We start from the raw sequence: 13,853 nt of genomic DNA on the forward strand, positions 1-13,853 counted from the left end.
ACATCTACAGCCAAGGAACACCAAAGATTTATAGGTAAACACTAGAAACTAGGGGAAAGGCATAAAACATATTTTTTTTCTCACACCCTTTATAAATTAACCCTGCCAATACATTGATCTCATATTTCTAGCCTCCAGAACTGTAAGACAACAAATTTCTGTTGTTTAATCCACACAGTTTGTAGTACTTTGTCATGGTAGCTTCAGCAAATTAACACAATAATTATTATATAATATTTTTGCACTCTAGATTTTTAAATTTTCCAATGGCACCCGTTATTTGTGGTTTCTAACACAAATGTCTTACCATAATACAATATATCAGACTTAATATGATCTTGGCCATATTTATCTCTTCACTTTTGTTTCTTATTGCTTTTTTCTCTACTATACTTCATTTCTCTTATTTTTGTGTGTGTGTTTAGTGACCTTCTACCTGAAATGGCTTTTCTGCCATCATTGACTGAATGATTTCAACCTGTTCATTATGGTGCATCAATGGCATCTCATTCTCTGTGACTTATTTCAAGGCAGAGTTAGATTTTCATCCTCTCTGTTCTCTTGGAATCCTTTCTCCACTCTTTTGCCATGTTTACCAGGACACTTTCAAATTTCACTGACTTTCCCTGACCACCCACTAATTTCTCATATATTGAATTCTTTAAGGGAAGAGATCTTGACTTGTTCATCTGGCACCAATGGAAGTTAAATATTTTGAATAGAAAAATGAGGCCAGACATTCTTCCACCCTGTCTTTACTCCTTCACAAACCCTTTCTCTTTTTCAGCAGAGTGCCTAGATATTCTATGCATTCTTTTATAGTTCTACTTTATAGTTAAAAGTCAAAATTTTTTCTTATTATTTTAATCAGATGTTAATCAGATGATACATTTCCTTCAAAGTTGATATTTATTTACACCCTGGGGAAAGAACATGTTGCAAACATATTTTAAAGTCCTGTTGGCCAGGATTCACACATTTTGAACATTCAATGCAGGAAATCATTGGACAAGGGAATAAAGTGTAATGATTTTAGCCTATCAAATGTCTTTCCAATTCAGACGTATGATTTAGAACTTAATACCAAACTGTACCTCACAGCAGTGGGCAACACTAAAGTTTAAAATGAAATTCAGTAATTGCACAAGGTCCTTGGCTATAAATGCACTGCTATAGAAGACAATATTGTCAAATGGAAGAGGAGAGACAAATTATTCACTACAACATTGCATTTAATATTTGTTTAGTGTTTATTTTAGCAAATATATGTGACAGTTAGTGACACAATTCTGGTCATAGTTCATGATAATATTTCCTTAGAAAGAAATTTAAATACAATAATAATTTCAGGAAATTGTGAACTCTACTTGCTGAATTTTTTGCACTGTGACTCTCAACTGATTGTATTGTATTTTAATATTCCACTTAATGTTCAGTCGGGATCATAAAATTCCAAGTCAGAAAGCACAGCATAGGTCATCTAGTTAAAATCATTTTTAGATTAAATTACTAAGGTCTGAATAGGCTAAATAACTTGTCTAAGTTCATGTAGTTGTCTGGTGAATTAAGAAAGACTAGAACTCAGGTCTTCTAACTTTTTATGAAGTGTTCTTTCCTTTTTAATATATTTACTTCTGTTGGAAGGAAAATCCAGTAACAAAAATGTAAAGAGTAAATATACTCTATCCTTAGAGTATATATAGATAAAGAACACCAGTGTATCATTAATTATTTATTTTACCTAAAAATGTAAGTCCAAGATTGCACATTTTACTAATCTAAAATTATAGTAACCATAATAAACAGTGAGTATGAGTTTGAGAACTATGCTTTGGTTGACTCATGTCTATTTAAAATACTGCTTAGAGTAGTTTGAACTGTAGTGTTTTCCTCTCAATTAACATCCATGTAGAAAGCAGAGCATTGCCTCAAACCACTTCATTGACCACCCTTTTATAAAACAGTTATTGTAGAATACAAATATGTGAAGATATCAATAAAATTTTATATATCAGGATTCAAAGATCTGGCATTACTGTGAGGTCAAAGGTTGCTGGAATTTTCTATTCTCTACTGTTTCTGTATATCAAATATGAAGTTCTTTACTTTCAGTATTGTGTTGAGTACAGAAACATGGAAGAGTACTTCACACACAGTCTACGTTCAGTAAATAGATGTGTGGTTAAAAAGGTGTATGTGTGCTGAAGAAAACACATTAGCCCCTTTTTAGACTCAGGCAAGAAACAAATTATAAACACATTATTAAATAAAAGCTTTTGGCATTGCTATAGAGCTCTCTGTCAATAATTGTACGCTTTGGCTCCCTAGAGTAGTAATGCACACAAAATATTATACTTAGGGTTTCTGTTCTAAGAAAATTGTGTTACAGTTTTGCCCACTGTTGTGCTTCATGCTGTGGCCTACCTAATAATTCACCATTGAAAGTTGAGTTGCCTTTCGTTATTAATAGAATTTCCATAGAAAATATTCTTTAAGAAATAAATGTTCAAAATCCTATTGTACTTAGAGTTAGGATTCCTAGCTTCTGTCACCAACAAGCTATCTAACTCTAATGGGTTTACCCTGTAGGGTACGATTGAAAAAATCTTTTAATGCTTTTTCAACCTCTGCCCAGATCTCCATTCTACACTGATCAATCATATTTTGAAGAGAACTCTTTGTTGTCTAGATTTTATATTATATGAAGAGTTTCATTTTGGTCACCAAGACTCTATTTTCTTTTACAAAGTTTAGTCCAATTCAAATGTCAATTCTTATCTCAAATTCAAATAAAATATTTTTCTGCTTTCCAACTTCAGGCCTGGACCACCCTGCTAAAGAGAAGAGAATGGTGTGATATTGTGCTCATTTCCACCTTTCATTCTTTGTTTCTGACTTTCTACAACTTTCTTTCTTTGTTTCTGACTCACTCCTCTGCCTCTAGATCTGTTTTTTCAGTTGTATGTTGAGGAAAGAAAAGAATGTTAGAGGAAAAAGGCCAGTAGTCTTACATGTCTACCTTCTTGACAGGCAGCCATGTGTGACTTTTATGGGCAGACACCCAAACGTAAGTTTTTTTATGAGATACACTTGTGGATTATTTAGAGGTCTACATAGAAAATGTCCATATATTCACCCACCAATGCCCTTTCTAGATGGTATCAGTTGTATTTTCCTATATTCTGCAGTGACAACAAACAAATCCATGCCTTAGTGGGTTACAATAACAAAAGTTTAGATTTAATTTATATTACATATCCTCTGCAGGTTGGCCTTATCTTTTCTCCTACTTCTTCTTTTTTTTCTTTTTGAGATTGAGTCTCGCTCTGTCACCCAGTGTGCGATCTCGGCTCACTGCAAGCACCGTCTCCCGGGTTGATGCCATTCTCCTGCCTTAGCCTCCCGAGTAGCTGGGACTACAGGCCCACCACCACGCCTGGCTAATTTTTTTGTATTTTTAGTAGAGACGGGGTTTCACTGTGTTAGCCAGGATGGTCTCGATCACCTGACTTCGTGGTCTGCCCGCCTCGGCCTCCCAGTCTCCTACTTCTTTATTCTAGGGTTTGAAAGAAGAAACCTTTCAAACCTGCTGCTGAGACCTGCTGCTGTCATTACAGAAGAAACCACAAGATGGTTACAACTTTAAGAACATTTTAATTGAGAGTGTTATATGCCACTTCTGCTTATATCCCATTGGCAAAGCAAGCCACACAGCCAATATGGCAAAATTATACTTTCTGCCATATTGGCTGAAGTCAATATGGCAGAAAGTGTAATTTTACCATAGGTAGGGAAATAAATATTTTTAACAAATAAAACAATCTTTCATCATGATCTCTTGCACTCTGGCTCTATCTGTCTTTAGCTTCTACCCCTGGAAATATACTTCATACCCTCTACTTTTAATTGAGAGACATTCATACTGGCAAGCCATGCTCCTGGGTGGAGTCTTTTTAAGATGGCTCCCATATGACTACATTATACTACATCTACTTATCGCCAAAGTGTCCATGGCCCTAGAGTCATGTATGATTTTCTGATCACAGTGTCCATGGCCCTAGAGTCATGTATGATTTTCATGTTCGATAATAGGAAGGCATACTGTTCTTCTGATGCCATGTCTTCTTATCTTGTTATCGGGAGCTGCTTTAAACTGATTTGCATAGTTAACATTTTCCAGAATAAACAGAAACTAGGATGTATGTTCTATCTGCTCTTTAACTCGAGATAATCTATTTCTCCCAAGAGCTTCCTTATCATGATCTACTCTGATGCACCAGAAGGTAGGCCAAGAAGTTTCTTAGGTTCAGTAAATGTCAGACTGAGGAATGAGATGCTAGTGTTTAATTCCTGAGTAAACCTTCAGTTTCTTTGAGGAATTCCTTATTCCTTTCTTATCTGAGCAGAGGAGCAGGCACTTCTCCTTTCATTAGAAAGGAAAGAGGTTGAAATGCTAGTATACTTATTTCTAAGTTAAAGGTCATGAAATATATAAATGCACTCTTCGTTAAGCTCTACTTTTCTGTTTATATAGCCTAGGAGTCATTATAAGGATTGAGAGTTGAAGAATCAGGTTGGCCATCTCTTCTTAAGCCCTGGTGATGATGTTTGGTATCTCCTTGGAACTCTAAAATATGGAGGTTCCTCATGGCTATTACCCATAACTTTGGGAATTTAGCTGACGTTGAGACAGACAGACACACACACACACACACTCACTCACTCACACATGTGCAGTCTTCTTCAATACCCTTTTTATGTAATCATGGACACGTCAATTAGCCTACACAGGACTCAGTCTTCTCATGTGGGAAGAAACATTATTTACTCTAGAGAATTCTAACCAAATATTACTAAAACACTACGACAAGTGGGGAGATAATTTGAACAGGAGGTAGGAGGGACACTTTGATCCTGGACTTATTTCTACACTAATAACTAAGGGTAAAATTTGGTACTACTTTTTTAAAAGCACGAAACATATTTTGAACCATTAAACATTTGCCTTCATTAATCAGAAAGGTTGCCTTTCTGATTAAATAAAACACAATTCCAATTGTAGCAATCAAACATGTAGGTCCCCATTAGGCCAATTTTAAAACACTTCCTATTTTGTAAAACCCATAGTGCTTACACTTCAGAATTTTTCATCCCCAACTATTCCTTTCACGTCATAGGAAATCTATTTCATTTGAAATAAAGAAAATATTTTAAATTAAGACACAAAACGTCCAGAGAACTCTAAGTTCAGTCCAGTTATTCTTTGAAACTGCAACTGATGAAAAAAAATGGCTTTGCTGGCCTCAGTTTGTGTTGCATTCTTAATTTTATTCAAATGTAGATATTTTGTAATTTCTGCTTCCTTTCATTTAAAAACAGAAATGGGCCGGGCGCGGTGGCTCAAGCCTGTAATCCCAGCACTTTGGGAGGCCGAGACGGGCGGATCACGAGGTCAGGAGATCGAGACCATCCTGGCTAACACAGTGAAACCCCGTCTCTACTAAAAAATACAAAAAACTAGCCGGGCGAGGTGGTGGGCGCCTGTAGTCCCAGCTACTCGGGAGGCTGAGGCAGGAGAGTGGCATAGACCCGGGAGGCGGAGCTTGCAGTGAGCTGAGATCCGGCCACTGCACTCCAGCCTGGGCGACAGAGCGAGACCCCGTCTCCAAAAAAAAAAAAAAAAACAAAACAACAACAAAAAAAAAAACACAGAAATGAGCTGTCTCAGGGGATCATGGACATAAAGCTTCATGAATTACCTATATCCTGTGGAAACTGGTTTGTATATCATGCACGCCCTTTTTGAACAGCCCAAGGAGTACCCGATGTGCTGTGGACACCCTGGACCTATAAGTTGTGTGCATAGCACATAAGCTAAAGGGATTCATAGCTTTTCTGTTAAAAAGGCCACAAAACAAAAAGAAGAATCAAATTTCCACTAGACTTGCATATAAAAATTTTAGTTGCACACATCGTTAATCTTATTTCAGATTTTATAGGGGTTATTCTCTACTTTTAAAACAAAATATTGCAGTAAACTGGTGTCTCAGTATTTAAACATTTAATAATTTTGACATGTCCCATGGCACCTACTATACTATGTGAAATTTCCTTTTAAGGTATCAGTTCTCAGTTGGGAATATGTAATTTTCAATCACATAGTTGTTTAAGTGGTTTAACAGGCACCATACACTAGAAAATAGCACTTGAGAGTTGAAAAGAATTTTTAATGGTTGGCTAAAAGTTTATGCAACAGGTACTAGAAAAGTAGGAAGAATAAAGTAAGAGGAAAATATTGTGTTTTGTTTTTGTTTTTGTTTTTTTAAAGGTTAGGTACCTTACTCTACTTTCCAGTTGCATCTGATATCTAACTCTAGTATTTGATAACCTAAAAACTATCATACTAGGGCTGAAAAATGACCAAATTCACATGGAGAGTCTAGAGGTGAGAAGGCACTAGGTAGGACAACCTAAAAAGAGCTCCTTATCCTTCTAGCTTGCTCATACAGCTTTCCTGCAGGAGAGGGGGAATAATTGGTATAAAAACTGTGTTACTTTTCTTTGCAGAAGTAATCACAAATTATCTTGGGAGCTGCAAGGTGATAAACCCTTCAGAGAAATTGAAAGACCAGAATTAATGGATTTTTGTTCTTTGCCACATTGAAAGAGAAAATGGGTTCTTGCATAACACAGAAAAGCAACCTAAGCAAGAAATTGAAAGGGAAGAGGTTTTGAGAAGGCAGAGGGAAATCAAATGAAATCAAGCACAACAAATGGCAGAATATTACACAAACAAAAATGGAAAGAAGAAAGTTTGATCCATTGGAGGGATCTTCGGGAAGAGCTGTATAGTTTCTGGAAAGGAAGCAGTATGCCCTATTTCTTTGAAAATATGGAAGAGTCTTCTAGAGTTAAGAAATGTGAAGAACTTAGTTATGGGAGCTACAAAAACGAAATAGAGTGGAGATAGCCATTTGTAGTGCTTACAGGGACAATCAGTAGTGGTTCTCTCTTACTGAAATGAATAGCTTAATCTTGATGGAGAGTTGTCTGGGACTTATCAATTTACTGGCCTATTACTGTACCCGGAACAAAGTAGTCAGTCAACAAATGTAGTTTGAAGATGAGCAAATAAATTAATGAATTATCTGGCTCATCACCACTTACTAATCATGTTGAATGGGGATAAATGATATAAACAGAAGAAATCTGAATTTCTTCTAGGAATTATGAAGAAATTATGAAGCCCTAAGCAGGAAACTAAAATATTTGCTGGTAGTGTGGTCTTATCTACGTTTCTATTTTAGGATAGGAGATTTTGTAGATAGAAGATTAGTAAAATAATAGCTAGTTAAAATAAATACAGAACAGAAGCTGGTTGCTGAACCAGGGATTATTCTGCTAGACTGATGAACACCTGGAGTGTATTGCACAGAATCATTTGGAACCCTGCCAAATTTATACTATAAAATCAAAATCTCGGAAGAGGGAAACATTGTCAGTTAAAACTGTAAAACTGGATATAATGAAGGGCATCAACCATTACAATAGAACAAGTTATGTAAGTGATACAGATTTTTAAAAAAATTCTTAATAAAAATCACTAAAAATAAGGTCAAAATTACCATTATGTACACAAAACTCAGCGTATCAGCAACATTTGGAGTATAATTCAACATAGTAAAACATTAAGATTTGTCATTGGAAATGCACGATCATAACAATGAAATATGTAGTTTGTTTAAATAAAGACTTGGAAGAAGAGGTGTATGGAGCCCACATGTCATGAAGATATAAGCTTTAGTGGAACTCTTCAATTTTGCTTTTGCTATCATGAAAGAAAATACCTCCATGAAGATAAAAGAAGAGAGAATTAAGTGAAATGGTAGAAAGAATGTTCTATAACTGAGCTTCTGAAAGAAGGTCTTGTTTTTGCTCTTAGAATGAGAATGAGCTTGGGGTCCAGGGCTAGGTATTATTAGAAGAGCATCCACCTAAGAAGGTAAAGTCCTTCTAATTGGAGAGGGAACCTGGATCTTAGTTGAAAGGTAAACAGCACTGAATGACAGATTTAAAGATCAAGACATGACAGAAAATAGGAGTGGTCAAAGCTGGAAGGATTAAGGGTGAGCTAGTATGTTATGGAAAAGTTTGTGGCAAGCAATTCATGATTAAAGCAATTGACAGCAAGAGAGTGTTTGGATTACTTTCCTAGGGGATGTTTAGTGCATGAGAGGTGGGGTAGAAATATTAACAGGTGACAGTAACAGCAGCGTAAAGGAATCAGAGAACACAGACCCGAAAAGAAAAACAAATATCATAGTGTTGGAAATTTTTAGCTTCCTTGTAATCTGTTAAATTCTCTCATGGGAAAAGGCAGTTTGATATAATCATGTCAACCACAGATTTTAGAATAAAATAGGCTTAATATGAAACCTGGCTCTGGAGGAATCTGTGACGTTGGGCAAAAAAAATAATCTCTACATTGACCTCAAATTCCTCATCTGTAAAATGGGAATTCTAATAGCAATTGCTATAATATCAGGAAGATTAAGTATGAGTTTAATAAGATGGCCAATTCAAAGAGTGTACCTTGCACATAGAAATCCCTATATAAATGTTAGTCTACTCTTAGTAGTAGTATTCTAAAAGTAAATTATCTGATACATCTTTTTTTTTTTTTTTCTCACTCTGTCGCCCAGGCTGAAGTATAGTGGTGCTATCATGGCTCACTGCAGCCTTGACCTCCCAGGCTCAGGTAATTCTCCCATCTCTGCCTCCTGGGTAGCTGGGACTATGGGTGCACACTACCACTGCACAGCTAATTTTTTTTTTGTGTGTGTGTATTTTTGTGGAAATGAGTTTTCACCGTGTTGCCCAAGCTGGTCTCAAACTCCTGGGATCAGGTGGTCCTCCTGCTTCAACCTCTCAAAGTCTGATAGATTCTTCATTTGCCTTGAAGTAAATTGTTTTCCCCTAGAAGTCCATCAAATTAATTCCTGATTAGATTTAAGACATTGTTTTTAAAAGATAAGTAATACAGACAAAATATTTTGCCAATATTTTTTTCTTTAACCAATGATCTTGTTCATCTTTAAAGAACATATCCAAATGTAACTTTGTTGGTAAAGTAATTAATTATTATCTTAAATAAAATTAGTTACATTCTGTATGTTCCCATTAATCTTCTGAAGTGACTGAAATTCAGTCACTGTACTTACAACAATGTATTTTGGTTTCTCATTCACATATGTATTTGCTGACTTGATAAGGAATGGCTTATTTTTATTATTATAATCTTTATGTTCAGCAAAGTATATGATACTTAAAATCAAAATTTTAAATACAAAAATTGGAGTCTACACACATAGAGCATACGCATACATGGAAGGAACATAATTAAGTCTTTGATTGCATTCATCAAAATATAGTGTCCAGAGAAAGGAGGATGTAAGTCCCAGCCAACTGAGTGGTACACAAACTATGTCAAAAGTATACATTTTAGAAAATGCGGGATAGCTCAGTCATTAAGAGCATAGTCTCTATATTCCAGTCCAGACAACCTTGGATTCAAATGCTTGCGCTGTCATGTATTAACACTTCAGCAAGTTGTTTAACCTCTCTTACTTACAGTTTCCATGTGAATAATAACAGCACTACTGCATAAAGCAGCTGGAATGATTACATACAATTATATATGTAAAACACTTAAAGCAGTGGTTAGCACATAGCAAGTGCTAGGTGTTAGTTATTGTTATTGCCACTATAATTATTAGTGATTACTAATTATTCTAGGTATTGCCCTTTAAGCACCAGTGATAAGCAGCCCAATCCAGGGAGAAGTGACCAAGAGAGCATTGAAATCATTTCATAAGGAACGTTAAACTATCTCAAGTTGGTAGGCTGGAACTGAGATGGAGAAGGGTGGAAGGGACAAGAATTAGGACAGCTATCTTCAAAAATAAGGCAATGAAAAACTTTGAGTTAAGACACTCAAGAGGACAAAATTATACCAAAATTGGAAACCACATGGAGGAAGATTTAGGCTCAAATAATGGAAAACTTTTCTCATACGGAGTAAGTCTAATGGAATATCTTTAAAGGTACTTTAAGCAGGACTTAGAGACCTCATTGTTAGGGATGATAAACATGAGTTTGAATCATCGAATGTTAGGAGGACTAGGCTACTAGGCTAGCTGGTTCATCTGTGACTTGAACTCTATCCTATTCATTTTAAAGATGAGGAACTGAGGCCTAGAAATACAAAATAACTTGACCTTACACACAGAGAGAACAATTAGTGGCAGATCCTGGCCTAGAACCCAGTTTATCAGATTCCCACTCTAGGGCTCTTTTCTAGGAAGTCCTCTTGTTAACAAAAAGAAAGTACTTTCCAGAACCAGTTGGGGTGTATTTCCAAGTAACAACATGAAGCAAATGTACAGGTGAGGCAGAGTATGTGAGAAAAAGTGAGTAGGGCAAGCCATGTAGAATAAAGTCGTTGAGTCCTGTATATGAAATCCCTAGGGCTTCTCTGGTGACTTTTTGCATCCTATTATCAGATATGGGTTTATTTGTATGTATACATGATCACAGAGCATTATGTTTTATTTAGTTATTTAGTTTTTTGAGATGCAGTTTCACTTTTGTTGCCCAGGGTGGTGTGCAATGGCACGATCTTGGCTCACTGCAACCTCCGCCTCCCGGGTTCAAGTGATTCTCCTGCCTCAGCCTCCCGAGTAGCTGGGATTACAGGCATGCGCCACAATGCCTGGCTAATTTTTGTATTTTTAGTAGAGATGGGGTTTCTCCATGTTGGCCAGGTTAGTCTTGAACTCCTGACCTCAGGTAATCCACCCACCTCGGCCTCCCAAAGTGCTGGGATTATAGGCGTGAGCCACCACTCTCGGCCTAATGAAATGTAAAGTTTTATGGGTATAGATTATGTAAAGCTGAGAATATATTTGCTAATTTTGCTCCACGTGTCTCAAGTTTTCATCTGGAATAAATGTATTCTAGGTTTCAGTAAATGAACATAATAATTAAAATCCAATCCCCTCTTTCATTTTTCTACCAAGAGATCGGTGAATCTATGCTCAAATATCTCAATAGACATCATCCAATTTTAAATATCTTTAACAATAATAACTGAGTGAAAAAGGGAAGAGAAATTTCCTTTGAACAAAACCCAGTTGGTTCACTGGAGAAATTATTCCCTTTTTAAGGCATTGATCATATGAAGAATAAAAGATAGATTAATGGGCTGAATGATAAAACATTAGATCATTGCAGTTTGTTACAGATAAAGTAATAAACAAATCTTAACTGGGCACTAAACTATATTGTATATTCCAAGTAAGTTTTATAGTCAGAAGATATTTTGTTTCACTGTGGGAAAGATAGGAATGTTTTAGAGCTTTCTCTTGTCCCCTAATTTCTCAAAATGTTTGAGATTATGAGTTCTCCCCTTTGTCTTTCCTTTATCAGAATATATGCCTATTACAGCGAAGTATATGTTTTGTTCGCTGATACACTGTCATGTGCTTACAATAATATTGGACATATAATTGACACTTGATAAATATTACTTGAATAAATAAATTAAAAATTGAACGAATTGACAAGTGGTAGTAGATAGAACAGGGAGGAGGATAGTTCATGAAAACTACTTTAATTTTACCAGATCTATCAAATAAAAAGGAACTTCTTATAGTAAAAATAAAATCATTGCTTACCTAAAGTTCAAATTTAACTGCGCATTCCATATTTTATCTGGCAAGCGTATACTTAGAAAAGAAAAAAGAAAAAATCTTAGGACAAAAGTGCCATCAATATTTACATATAATAAGGAAAGAAAGAAATTTCTTCCAAGACTATTTTGATACATGTAAGGAAATCACAATGTATGTGTTTAAAAAACAAAGCAAAACTTAAAAAGAATCGAAAGGGATAAAACTTTCTTTAAAAACACAATTTGGTTTATAAAATCTTGCTAGACTCAGGGATGTTATGACCTGTTCCATCATGTGTTTATGTGGGTGTGTTTTGGGATAAACCCTAAAACTTTGTTATTCTCTACTTGGAGGTCATCAGGGATGAGTTGCTGCTGCTGGTGGCAAACATGGCCTTCTACTTTGAGTTTTACAGTGTAGTCTCAAAAGAATTATTACATTAAAAGTAAAATAACACATCGATTCCCAGTGCCGAAACATCAAACAGGAATTATTTTATTCACTGACACAGAGAAGTAGGTACTTAACAATCTTCCTGAGCTGCCCTCTTACTGATCCTTCAGTTCTCAATTTAACAATTAGAGAAAGTGAAAGAGATATTATTTGTGAGATGACGTGTCTCCCTAATAATACCATAAACTTCAGGAGTACTAGGAACCATATATGAAGCATCTATCTTTTGTGTGTCTGGAGTTTAACATGGATTCTGGTAAATAATAGGTACTCAATTATAGATTGAAGAAAATATTAGGACAAATGAAAGAAGCATAAATAGGAGTGTCAGCATCTTTTCTATCTTTTTTAGTTAACTTCTTAGTATGTTTTTCTGTTCTCATCACTATGTTTAAATGAGTAAATGAATGAAATCCCAATGCCTCCATTTCTTTATCTGAAATGTAATAATGTACCTATCCAATGGCGTTGTTATGAAGATTAAGTCAGTTAATCTGGGTAAAGTGCTTGGAATAGTGATTGGCGCATAGAAAATTTTATCTATCAGCAGCAGCAGAAGAGGCACCATTTTTTATAGTTGGAACTTTTCCAGTGAGAGTTTCAGACTGGACATCTTTTGTCCTAATAGTCACCCCTCTGGTTAGAAACCTGGCCTTGGGCTGGATAAGCCCTTTTTTGAGGCTTTAAAAGAAGCGTCACCCCTTCTGGATGAGCCTAGCCTCAAATGTTTCCTTGAAAAGTGATGTGTCCCCTGCATGTTTATTTGATTGTTTATTTTTCTTCCCCCTCCCTGTTTCTTTATAATTCAATCCTGAACGTTGATTGTCATAGTTGAACTCTGTTTAACTGTGTTCTTGGATGCCTCAATATTTCCATTTTATTCTAATAAGCCTATTGTGATGTCATTGTCTCAGCTGTTTTTAATTAAACTACTTCAATGGATAATGGAGAATGACCCTACAAATTGGCTTTTAAAATACAGATCTGTTCAACACAGAATAACATGTTTTTTATTATGTTGTCTATTTACCAGTTTTATTAGAACTCCCTACCATCTATTGCTTGAATAGACTCAGATTAAGATTCAGATTAAATAGGTTATAGCCTGGGATATCTAGTACACTAAGCTGGTTAATGTTCTTTCTTTATATACACTCTCTCTCCAATTTTCTTAGACCTGAATTATATTAATAATTATAATGAACATAAACTATGTTTAGTAACATTAATTTGTGGTTATTATATAAAGTTGTTAAAATTTCCTTCTTCCACACTGCCAAATTCACCTTCCTGAGTCATCTTGCATAACGGTTGAAGATGGGAGACTATTTCCACTGGGCTTTCTTGCTTCAGCCACACAACTTTCTGATGAGATCATGTTGCAAATATGCTAGAAAACCCCTGTTCCTTTCCCTCCTCGTTACCTCCTGGAATCCAGGGATGGTGAGCCACCCTCAATTTGCAAACTTTACATAATTCATTTTGCCTTTAATCTGTCTCACAAAGTCTTTTCTCTTGTAATGAATATGGATGTAAAATAAATATATATATAATTAATGTAAAAAATATTTTTCAGTGCTAATACAATTATGCTTTTTACAAAAATGTGTAATTCAATGCATCTCTTACCTCTTTACTTATTCGTATCCTACATAATCTAACCCAGCG

The sequence above is a fragment of the Macaca nemestrina genome, chromosome 6 (assembly GCF_043159975.1).
Source record: "Macaca nemestrina isolate mMacNem1 chromosome 6, mMacNem.hap1, whole genome shotgun sequence".
Taxonomy (NCBI): Eukaryota; Metazoa; Chordata; class Mammalia; order Primates; family Cercopithecidae; genus Macaca; species Macaca nemestrina.